At 50.0% G+C, this 12,588-nt stretch overlaps 1 protein-coding gene across 2 annotated transcripts in view; it reads left to right on the forward strand.

The window, feature by feature from the left end:
* Nucleotides 1-12,588, forward strand: part of LTBP2 (latent transforming growth factor beta binding protein 2) — a 1,439,407-nt gene that overhangs the window by 588,026 nt on the left and 838,793 nt on the right. The gene's annotated exons all lie outside the window — the stretch shown is intronic.

A 12,588-nucleotide genomic window follows, 5' to 3' on the forward strand; every position in this document is an offset into this window, starting at 1 on the left:
GCGCACTGTAGTCCAGGGGAGGAGCCACCTATCTCGTGATACTTCGAAGACTCTTCCAGGACAACAATGTGCAATCATCCGGACCCAACACTAGGCGGCGATCTATGCATAAGATATGAATGTTAGCAGCCCTACATGCCAAGAACAGATGCATACTGGTAAGTAGCATATTCATTACCATGGAGACTCAAATTGCGAATTAATATATGTTGTAATTGAAACAACGTATATTGAGCTCAACTGGTACACTGTTTGGGTTTTTTTTGTTTTTATTTTAAATATATTTTTATTGTTTTTTAACAAAACAGCAAAACAATTCAGCAGCGATATCTGAGGCAGCATCCATATGCCACAGGTGACAAAGATTACAGATGATACAGATAGAGTGATAGCCAAAATACAATCCCCCCTTATGACCCGGTGGTCATTATTCCCTCTGGTATGAGATGGCTCATACATCTTTCAGAGGAGTATAGGCTTAGAAGAGCAAACCCCCCATCCCTATCCTGTTTCAGTTGTGGGCCTCCCCCTCTCCTTCGTCTTCTTCCATTTCTAAATTATAATAGCTCAGCCATGGTTACCGGACTTTCCAAAATTTCTGCGGGGACCCCCTTGCTTCATAGACCGTTTTTTCAGCTCCCATATAAATATCCATGCCCAACCGCCACTCCTTCAGTGTGGGAGGATCAGGTCTTCCCCAGTACCTGGCTATGTCTCTTTTAGCCACTATAAGACCCAGGTTGCTAAGTAATAGTTGATACCTAGAAATGTCAACATCTGTATTAATGCCCAATAAAACATATTTGGGGTTTATCAGGATTTGTGCGTGTAATACATTGTTTAACTCTTGCACTATCTGCGCCCAGTAACGATGTATCGGCGGACAATCCCATAGCATATGAATGAAGGAGCCTCTGTCTGAATGGCATCTCAAACACTCTGGCGTCTCTGCCCTACACATCGCATGCAGTTTTGCCCGGTCGTAATAGACCCTATGAAGGATTTTAAACTGGACTAGTCGAAGTCTGAGCTTGATCGCCACCTCTCTGGGATGCATCAGGGCCATCTCCCAGTCGATGCCTTCCAGTGGGCCTACCAGTTCCTCCCACTTCCCCCGGAGTGTCTTTAGTCCGTCAGGCATGTTATTTATTATAGTCTTATAAGTTCAGGAAACTGCCTTCTCCTGTATCTCCTCCTGCAATAACCGACCCTATAACGGGACATATTCTCAGAGCCCTGCGATATCTGGTTTCTGCGCCAGCCATGCATGTCAGAGTTGAACATATTTGTAATGCTGCGTATTGGTCAGGTGAGGCAGATTACGATTGCGGGCTCGCAGATGCAAAAGGGACCGCCCGCCATAGGTGTGGCGGCCCCGCTATACGAATTGGGATGCGCCCACCACACTGGCGGGCGCATCCTGTACCTTTACATTGCGCCGGGCGGCAGCACCCGCCACAATGTAAAAACACATGTTGTGCATATGTTTGTACAACGTGACAGGCACCGTGCGGTGCCTGCCACCTTGTACATGCATATGTAGGTGGGTACCATAGGTACCCCCCACATGCCGCACCTCACCCCCGGGGGCCCGCAACGGGCCCCCAAAGGCATTCACCACCTGTCTTTTTGCAGTGGAACCTCCGCCCAAAAAGACAGGCATGCAAATGCACACGGCGGTGCCTGCACGGCACCGCCCCCATTGCCCCATAGAACCCGGTCCTCACCTCTGGCCCGGCGGTGGCGGACTTCCCGCCATCGCAATCGGCCCCATTGTATTCTGTTTGTAGATCTGCAAACGTCATCAAGGCGCCCGCCGCGTTATGTCACCCAGGGTAGAGATGCCTATAGCGTCCCAACTCTTAAACCCCTATAGCTTTACAAGCTCGGGCAGGCGCTACATAGACAGGTTACAACATACTTGCACCGAATCAAAACACCATATGCAAGAATACGATTGAATATGACGAGGTTGACCAATAGTACAGAACGTCAGAAAGCGACTACATGGCAGATATTACTTAAGCACACCAGGACAGTGAACAACAATTAATTAGAGGCGCCCAAGCTGCGGGAGAAGGGACGGGCCAAACTGAAGGGAATAGGGACAGGGGGAAAGCCGATTACTGACCTACACCGGTGGCAGCCGCGGGTGGAGTGCCGGCAGGGAGCGCAGGAGAGGTCGCCGGGCTTTGGGGGTACGACCCAGGAGGTAAGACACTAGAGGGCCCCATATGTCCAGTGGGTGAGATTTAGCTGGCATAAGGTCCCAGAATACGGACAATAGGGTCTGGCAGCACGATGCATCCTCGAGCCATTGAGCGAACTTAGGCGCAGGTTTGCGACCCCAACACATGGAAACCCTATGCCGCGCGAGGACTAGCAGTATGGCAATCAAGCGGAGGGAGGTATCTGGGCCAAATTTAACAAAGCCTAGGAGGCAGAGTGGGGGGTCGGGCTGGATCGGCGATGAGGTGATCTCGGAGATAGCAGCACAGACCTCATACCAGTAAGCGGAGACCTTGGGGCATAGCGAGGCGAGGTGGGAAAAGTCCGCCGTAGAAGCAGAGCGGCGCAGGCATCTATCACTGAAGATGAATCCCAACTTGTGCAGCTGAACGCGAGTACGGTAAAGCCTATGCAAATATTTAAAATGAATGAGGCGCAGGCGGTAATTTGAGTACAATCGCTTAGTCTGGTTGCAACAATAAAGCCAATCAGCTTGGGAGATTTCCACACCAAGGTCCTCGCCCCATGCTACGCTAGCACGGTCAGTGGAGATGGAGGTAGCTGCCAGTGTGAAGACATAAAGTTTGGTCACCAACTTCAGAGGGGAGGAAGACGAGTACAGGAAATCAAGAGTGGCCATCAAGAGGGGAGGCTGGGGGAACGTGGGATGTAGCTCCCTGCAGATCGTCCTGAGCTGATAATAGAGTAAAGTGTCTATAGGACCAGAATCATCAGCGAGAGATAAGAATGTGTTCCCCGGGTAGAGATCCGCTACTGTAGTCAACCCCAGACGGGTGGCGTGCTTAACCATTCCGGAGGGCTGGAGAGGAGGGAATAGCTGGATGCCGAGCGATTGGCATCATATTCGCCAAAAGCATAGGAGCACCGGAAAAGCGGCGGAGTCCCTCCCAGGCCAAGCGTAAGGTCTTGACTGTGTCAATTTGAGTGCATGGGAGTCTCGCCGGGGCAAACAGGGCAGTGGTGAGCGGCCACGGGGCAGCAAGATCCGCCTCCACCGCCACATGCAGCTGGAAAGGAGTGGGGTGAAGCCAAAAATGCAGAAAACTGGCCTGAGCACACAGTGCTTAAAGTTAGGGGCGCCAAGGTCCCCACGTGACATCGGAAAAGTGAGAGTGTCATACGCGATCCTGGGCTGCCTGCCAGCCCAGATCAGAGAGATGAGCAACGAGCGGACCCTGCGAAAAAAGTGGACAGTGAGGGGAACAGGTACGTTCAGGAATAAATATAAAAATGTCGGGAGCACTAGCATCTTGGCAATTGCTGTTCGACCGGATAACGATAGGGTAGCCGGCTCCATACGGGAATCTTGGACTCGAGCCAGTCCACCGCGCAACCGAAGTTAGCCCTCCAAAGTTCGTCCACGTCCCTGCTCAGTCAGATACCTAAATAGCGAGTAAGGCCTGACGCCCACACGAAGGGGAAGTGCGGGTGAAGGGCGTGGTGGCGTCAGTGAGAGGGAAGAGAACTGACTTGTTCCAGTTCACCTGTATGCCTGAATATCCACCAAACCGCATTATCTCGCGCACCAGAGGTCTAAGATTTTCCTGGGGGTTGCGGACATATAAAGAAATGTTGTCTGCGTACAAGGAGACCAAGAGGGCGCGGGCTGCAAATCCGATACCCCTCTGGGTGTGATGTTGTCGGAGTCTAGCCGCCAGTGGTTCCATCGCAATGGTGAAGAGCATAGGTGAGAGCGGGCACCCCTGACAGGTGCCGCGCCCTATGGGGGTGGGATCAGATATTAGGCCATTGATCCGGAGACGGGCAGTGGGGAGGGTGTACAGGAGTAAGATTTTGCGTATAAAGACCGGACTGAAGCTCAGACGTGGAAAGAGAAAAAAAGGAAGGGCCATTCTAGGGTATCGAAGGCTTTGGTGGTATCAAGCAGGGCGGCCACTGCGGGGAGCGCTGGGTTAATCTGATGGAGGACGGAGAAGATGGTCCGGAGATTGTGGGAGGTCGAACGGCCAGGAATAAAGCCAGACTGATCCGGGCGGGCAATGTGGGGCATGAGAAGGAGAAGGCACGAAGCAAGCAGTTTGCAAAAATGTTGTTATCCGTATTAATAACGGACAGGGGGCAATAGTAATCTTGCAACTCCGGAGGTTTGCCGGGCTTGAGAAGAAAAATAAGCAGCTTCTCGCGGAGCGAAGGTGGGAATTGACTGCTCTCGAAGGACTCATTGTACCTGGTGGTGAGGTGCGGTACCAAAAGCGGGGCGAAGGTCTTGTAGAAAGAGACAGGCAAGCCGTCCAGACCAGGGGTCTTGTCACCAGGCATACCATTGATGGCTGCCAGAATTTTCGTCTTTAGAAAAGGGCTCGTCAAGGGATTCCCGGTGATAGTTTTCAAGCCATAGGAGTTCAACTGTATTAAAATATTGATCAAGGACCTCGCGCTGGGGGTGGATCCCTCCGTGTACAATTGCGTGTAAAAATCCAATAATCGTGCCTTGATTTCTACAGGGGAGGTGGTCCGTGCTGGGCCACCGTCTTGAAGGGCTGTAATATAGGATGCGATACCAAAGGGGATGATGGACTTGTCACCCCGAGTGGGACGGGTATGCTCAGACGTGAGTACCGTGCTCTCCATGCCACTGGAATCAAGCTATCCTGGCTGATGAGGGCTGAAAGCCCAAATCCGGTCCTAGGATGCTTGTTTCCAGTGCAGGGAGGACCTGGCTTGGCAGTTCGGGCTGGACTGTTCCCATGGGGGACAGGGTCAAGACTGATTTGCATATGGCTGGGTTCAAACTGGAATGGCATGGTGAGCAAAAAAACGATGGATTTAGGCCCAAATCTCTGTACTAGGGTGAATGTATGACATTGTTCTGCATTCTGTCCATCAACAGTTGTTTTTGCACTTGTCACCCCGAGTGGGACGGGTATGCTCAGACGTGAGTCCCGTACTCTCCATGCCACTGGAATCATGCTATCCTGGCTGATGAGGACTGAAGGCCCGAAACCGGTCCTAGGATGCTTGTTTCCAGTCCAGGGAGGACCTGGCTTGTTAGTTCGGGCTGGACTGTTCCCATGGGGCACAGGGTCAAGACTGATTTGCATATGGCTGGGTTCAAACTGGAGTGGCATGGTGAGCAAAAAAACGATGGATTTACGCCCAGATCTCTGTACTGGGGTGAATGTAGGACATTGTTCTGCATTCTGTCCATCAACTGTTGTTTTTGTAATATAGGATGCAGCTCGGGCGGCCAGAGGAGGTTGGCCAGGGTTTTACTGCTACCTACCTAGGAACGAGAGCTCTCTATTGGCCTCTTCGACAAATTCAGTGTGTTTCTCGTGGAGTTCAGCAATTGTATCGAGTCTGGGGTTAAGAGCATGGGAGGAGTCCAAAGATTTAATTTCTGTTTCCAGTTTATCAAGAGTGCTGCGAATGGAGCGTAGGACTCTGGACTGTTTAGAAATACATTCTCCGCTATTGACGACTTTGAAACCCTCCCAAAGCGTGGAGGGGGAGTCCACCGTACCCTCATTAGGCTCAAAGTAGTTAGTGATCGCGGTCTGGCTCTCGTCACAAAAGACAGAGCCTTGCAGCGCGTTGGATGGAAGTCGCCAGGAGAAAGCGCGCCCAGGGGACTGGGGAAGACAAAGACTAAGCTGAACCGGCGCGTGATCTGAAAGGGTGCGTGCCTTATGATCGACAGAGGTAAGCCAGGAGAAAGCATCTGGAGTTGTGATCCAGAGACCCAGAAGGGACCAACAACCGCAAGTGCCAGTAATGCAAGTGCCCTCGCGGGCCTCAGGGCGCATGTGTCGCCAAGCGTCATACAAGGAGTTCTCAACAAGAATAGAGCTAAGCAGTGCCGCGGCGCGTGGGTGGGAGGTGTAGGGGCTAGAACGATCCAGGACCGTAGACAGTGTTACATTAAAGTCCCCCCCCCCAGAGGAGCGCAGCAGGGCCAAGGGACAAAATGTGGTGCCACACCTGCGCAAAGAAGTCTGGGTTGTCATTGTTGGGGCCGTACATTGCAGCAATCGTCAATGGTTGGGCCTGGAGGGAGCCGTGGAGGATAACAAAGCGCCCAGCGAGGTCAATGATTACCTGGGATGTTTACCAAGGAAGTTCTCTATGTGTGAGGATGGATATCCCCCGGGAGTAGTTGGAGTAAAAAGAGGAATGTGATTCTCCCCAGTGCCGGGAGTGGAGTCTGGAGATGGATGCAGGGAGCAGGTGGGTCTCCTGGAGAAGACAGATGTCCACTTTGTGCCGGAGGAGATGAGCGTGTACTAGTCGAGCCTTGCGGTGATCGAGACCACGGACATTCCAGGTCCAAAAGATAGTGTCTGTCATGAAGTCATAGAATAGGAAATAGTAGCACTAGGTGTGGTGAATATGGCCTGAACCCTCGTACAGGTGCGTGTGATGGTGCACAGTAACAGAGTGAGAGATGAGCAGTGCAACAACATAAGGGGTGCAAGAAGACAACCAGATCCCCCGCCGCCCACACCAACCATACAGGTTGAGAAACCACCCACAACCACCCCGGGGAACCCCAACTTGGAAGGGGAAAGTCTATATCCGAAGTGGGAACCATCCCGCGGAGGCGTGGTGTCGCTCGGCGTACACTCCTGCCGACACAGCAGGGTGGCTAAGTGAGATGTAATAGCAGTCATCAGGGTAGATAGAGTCTAATAAAGAAACAGTAGTGCCTAGCCCCTAAGCGTTGCGGTGGGGGGCTATCCATCATGGAGCCAGGAGGTGTAGATTAAGCTAGGTTAGGTTGGCGAGCAGGCAACCATGGGGAAAACATCAAACTGGCAATGTCACGGGAGGAAGAAGAGTCAATCATTGTCAGGTTGCTAGTAGCGGAGTCTTGAGAGTTTGCAGGGGTTGAGCGATGAGTGCGATCAAGCTTCTTGGCAAAGACAAGGGCATCCTTAGGATCCGGGAAGATGAGTCTTGGAGCCCTGCCTGACTCGTAACTTGGCCGGATATACCAGAGAGTATGGGATCTCATGCTTTTGGAGAATACGCTACGCAGGCAGGAACTGCCAGGGTGTAGTCAGGATAAAAAGACAAGGAATTACCCTGGTGGCGGATCTCACCATTCTCCCTGGCAGCCCGGAGGATTGCGTCACAATCCTGGAAATGTAAGATTTTAGCGATAATCGGGGGAGCCGGCAATCCAGGGCCTGGGCGAGGGCCGAGGGAGCGGTGGGCTCTCTCCACAATAAAGACTGGTGAAAGCACGTCGCCAAACAATTCACGCACAAGTTGTTCCACAAAGTCCTCCATTCACGAGATGTTGGTGGACTCGGGCACCCCCGTAATGCGGCGGTTGCTCCTGCAGGAGCGCGCTTCCAAATCCTCGTTTTTGGTGCATGTCAGTTCCAGGATTTTGTCCATTTGGAGGAGTTTTTGTCGATCCTGGGTGGCGACGTCTTCAACGTCAGAGACCCTCGCTTCGACGTGCAGCAAGCGATTGTCGTGTGAGTCCACCCGAGATTTGACCACATCCAGGCGTGAAGACAACTGGTCCAGCTGGGCCGCTATGCCAGAGACCGCAGATTTAACCTCCAACATGATGGACTTGAGGTCGTCCTCCTGAGAGGTGGCATCTCCGCGGGGGTAGCGGCGTCGCCCCCGTCAGCGACCGTGCCGACCTGGCATGTTTGGCGGCGCTGGTCGAATGTGAGCCTGGGTTGCTTGGGGTCAGACTTACCCATTTCAGGCACCGGCTGTGAAGAGAGTGGACCAAGATTAAGAGGAGACGAATCAGGAGGGCAGTGCCAGGAGAGGTACTGGGAGCCAGGAAGCGGTGATGGGCTGTGCAGCCTCCCGCCACAAAAGGCACCAGTGGGGACCTCTAGATCCGTCGACGAGTAGTACAGAGGGGTGCGCCTCCACGCCGGCAGGCTTGACCAGAAGGAGTGAACTGCTAGCAGGCCTCCTTGCCACCTAGCGGGGGCGATCTCCGTGGTGACAGTCCAGGTGAGGCGCTCAAAGGGGGGATTCAGCCGCGGAGGGCATGCGGCCTCCCACACGGGGCCTGAAACCACAGGTCCAAAGGGCGATGCAACAGAGGTAGTACTGGTAATTTGAAGCAGGCCCTGTGATGTGGTGCGCACGCCCTCAACCCATACGCGGCAGCCCCCGCTGCAATTGCACTTACCTCTAGCAGCGGGTACTGGCCTCAGGTGGGTTTTAGCAGGCGCTGAATGGCGCTGACAGGCGAATGGTACACTGAGAGGAGTCGGGGAAATCAGTCAGGTTGAGCTATGATATGCAAGGGCCCCGTCAGTATCTGGTGGAAGACGGCACCAGGCCAGGAGGAGGACTAGAGCAGGGTCCATTGCAGCTTTGGGCGATGTGCGCCTCGCAGACAAGTGAGTCCGCAGCGAGAGGAGGGCCAAAGAGGGGGCCGGGTTCGCCGTGCACAGGAGGTCAATCAGGGAGACTACATCCGGGCTTCGTAGGGGGCTGGGTGTCGCGGAACCAGGAGTCGGGCGGCAGTGAGGGGTCGTGGGGGGTGTGCTGCTCCGTCGCCCAGCTTAGAAGGGGAAGAGGCAGTCTCGACAGGCGCCAGATCCCAGACAAGTGGCGCCCGCACGGAGAGTCAGGAAAGGGCCGGGCGGTATGGCACTTGAGCCCCCATCCCTGCCGCCGAGAGCCCCCGGTCGCAGCACTCACCGGTACCTTCCGTCAGCGAAGGAGGACAGACCCCGTGTTGGCGCTCCGGACGCGGCACGTCACAGCAGTGCAGAGGCGCCTGGTCAAAAAGGAAGATCATCCTGGAGTGATTCTGAAGTCATTGGATGACTTCTCCTGCAATTATCTGGGGACGTCATCCCAAACCATCCTGAAGTCTGCCCACAGGGGAAAAAATGTAAACGTGATGACTCTTACTGTAATCACAAAAACTATTCTAGGATGGTGTTCTGATGACTCTCTTACTGTAATCACAAAAACTATCCTAGGATGGTGTTCTGATGACTTCCACTGGCAGGGAGTGATTACCTTTTACAACTCCACGAATACTAATTGACAACTTTAGGATGAGTGTGAATTACTCCAGGATGGGCTCCAGACAATTTAAGGATGATTGTGGATTATTCCTGGATGATCCTATTACCGCTTTAGGATGGAAGTGGATTACTCTGGAATTACCCCATGATAATTTCAGGATGAGTGTGGATTACTCAAGGATAAAATGTAATGATAACTCAAAAATGAGCATAGATTCTTTAGGATTATATTAGGACAACTACAGAATGAGCGTGGATTACTAGACAATGACTACATATGGGCTTTAAGATGGCTATGAAAAACTCTTGCAGGTTTTTATACCAACGGCAGGCCAAGTGTAGATAGCTCCCAGGTGATTTAATGAATAACTTAGAGTGGCTGTGGATCAATAATAAATCATTACGGGCTGGATTACACCTTAAAAATTCCATGTTACAAGCACATTAGCCGACTGCCAGTATTCCCTTGCAGGGTCCCACTATTAGTTTAGGAATATGGATTTGGTGGTAGGGAAATATTTAGAGGATCACCTCCTCAATGAACCTTCCTGTCAAAAACAGGCCTCTTGGATGCAATATGCCCTCTTTATACAATACCATGAATTATTTGCAATGCCATGAGTTCTAAAGTAAGGCCTAGATTTACAAAAGTGTCACTTAACGCAGCACAACACCCAAATTTGCTGCGTTGCATCACAGGGAGAGAGCAGGAAAGTGCCATGTCTACCCCTCACCCTTGCACCACTGCACCATTAGGCAGTCGAGCACCATGCACATGTGTTTGCACTATGGTGCAAAGGTGTCTAGCTTAGGTTTTTTACTGGAAGGGCCCCCTTGCAGTACAAAAAATACTATGCCTAGAAAAACCTGAAAACTTTTCCCATGTGGATGAGCGTTGTAACAAATACCAATTTTCTCTGGTTTGTAAATCCTGAAAAGATTGTGTGTCAAGTCCGCATTATAAAGCTTAAGCAAACCAAAAACAATACTTCCATAAATCTGGTCCCAATTATAACATCAATATTCTCCTACTCTGGAAAGATTATTTTTTAAACTCTACTGTGAGATGGGTGCACTGTACAAAATAAATCTTAGAAAGATTCCTTCTGGCTAGCTTTGTGCTGTAGCAAGACCATATGCATACAAAAGTTGTGGCTTCAACAATGTTATATTTTGCATTCAGATAAGATTAACAACTTGTGCAGCTACTCCCATACTCCTGACTCACTGGGACTTGCCTTACTTTGAGGTACAGAGCATAGCTGAAGCTGTTTAATGTGGTGACCAGTGGCAAAAGACTGAAAAAAGTAATGGTTAAATGAAAAAGCATCAAAGGGGATGTGTTAAGATGTAATTTTATTGATCTAAAACACACCTTTGGCCTCATAGGAGCCAGGATACTGAACAAGAGAACATAGAGAAAGTCCAGGACACTGTTCAAGAGGGGAAAAATGCCAGAATAATACAAAAAAGAACAAAAAGGCTTAATGAAAGCCAGCAACTTCAATGGTTGTTTTTAGATTCAGGGTTTTCTTTAGTCCTCTTCCAGTATTGCAAATCTTTATAGCCAGCTTCCTTCTCATAGTTCTGTTGTCCAGTGATGACCAGCCTTCATCCCTGCACATAGACTTCATAGAGTCTGGAGGAAAAAGAAATTAAAATACATAAGTATCATGTTAACACCACTATTTTAGGTTTTTAATAGGACAGGGCTGCCAATAAAATGTTCCAATCCTTTTATTTCATATAGTGTGCCCGATGAGATATGGTTTCAAGGGTTCCTAAGTTTAACATTACAGTTACTTGGTCAAAGAGGTAATGGTCAGAGCAAGGCATTGATGAAGAGGTGGGAAGGAGGTAAAGAAAGAAGACTCACCTGTCCAAGTGAAGAAACTGACGCTGTTCACCAGACGCTGTCACGCTTCATCTGCAAACAGAAAGCAATCAATACCAGATTTAATTTACAAAAACATCATGGAGGCAGCCATGTAGAGCCGGAACTCTACTTATTACAGTATTCTTATTTGGAAAGCAGTCTAAAAAATTACCATACTGACCAGAAATCCAAATAGGAGCTTACAACCTAATGCTAGGAAATGGGCAACTGATCAAATTATTGGGAGAGCTGAAATTAAATCCCAACTCAAGGCTAAGCGCCAAATTTGCATGTAATTTGTTGCGCAAATTCTCAATGAGTTACAACTCCTCCCCCATTGCTCTTTTGCAGATGGCTGTTAAGTGTGAAGGAGCCCGTGTACAATAATATGAACCAGGACCACATATGCAAACATACATTTTAACACTGTATGTATATTCATGCATTTTCATAGTCCTAAATCAATTAGAGTGGAAATAGTGCCAGTAGTGGATGAGTGTGGTTATGCTTGGGCAACAGAATCCTCCAATACCAGTTGACAAGTGCAAACAGAGCCATGAGGCCATGCTTAGTAAGAGCAAAACAAGGCAAGTTTGCCCCATGGCATTGTTCACCGCCATGCGGAATGGGGCACTCACCACATAACTTAATGGACTCATGATCGTAAGGAACAGGGCACAGCTCTGTGTTCCAGACCATGGACAATGGATATATAATGTCAGGTCACCAGTTGCCATTTCTTTTTTCAGGTTGTAAGTTGCTTAGTCTTACTGGCTGAGAAAAACCTGGAAAAACTAGGAGTTCACTATATATTAGCACATGGACATACTTTATTGTTTTTGCTAAGGTAGCATAAAAAAGGTAATATCGCTGCAAGGGTTCAAACATTTTTGTAAGACTGAATCTCAATGCACAGCCACGGTTGCAGTGGCTTTCACATAGCCAAGTGATGGTGCAGGTCAGAAATAGACGTCCAAAACATCCAGACAGGAGAGAGATATCCTATGTGTTCTTTTCCAGCTTGGGGAAGTGACAAGTTTGGCATTTAACAGTTGACTGATTCAATGTTGTCCCTTTACAGTTGCATGGCTGTGGCACCAAGCCCCTTCACCACTCATTCAAACAAATATGCCTCTGGAAATACTATCAGGGCAGATTGATAGCTTTTCCAGGATACCAGTGATCTATCTGTTCCATAACTATCAAAGCATTTCAAATTCGATGAATAAGAAGCCATTCTACATCCTCCTTTTAACATCTAAAACAGGTAATACTTAAGATGACCATAATCTATGACGCAAAAGCTGGTTCACAAAAACCAAGGCCCTAAACACCCAGCATTAGACAGAACAAGGCTCAAGGAGAGCAGGGTGCAGGCATTGTCAGTCAAGCCAGCTCCTATTGCAGACAGGGAGCTGGGTGGAGTCAAGTGTGGATAAATTGGTCAGTCAGTGACAAGAACGTGGTTCACGTTCAGTC

The sequence above is a fragment of the Lissotriton helveticus genome, chromosome 9, assembly GCF_964261635.1.
Source record: "Lissotriton helveticus chromosome 9, aLisHel1.1, whole genome shotgun sequence".
NCBI classification, from domain to species: domain Eukaryota; kingdom Metazoa; phylum Chordata; class Amphibia; order Caudata; family Salamandridae; genus Lissotriton; species Lissotriton helveticus.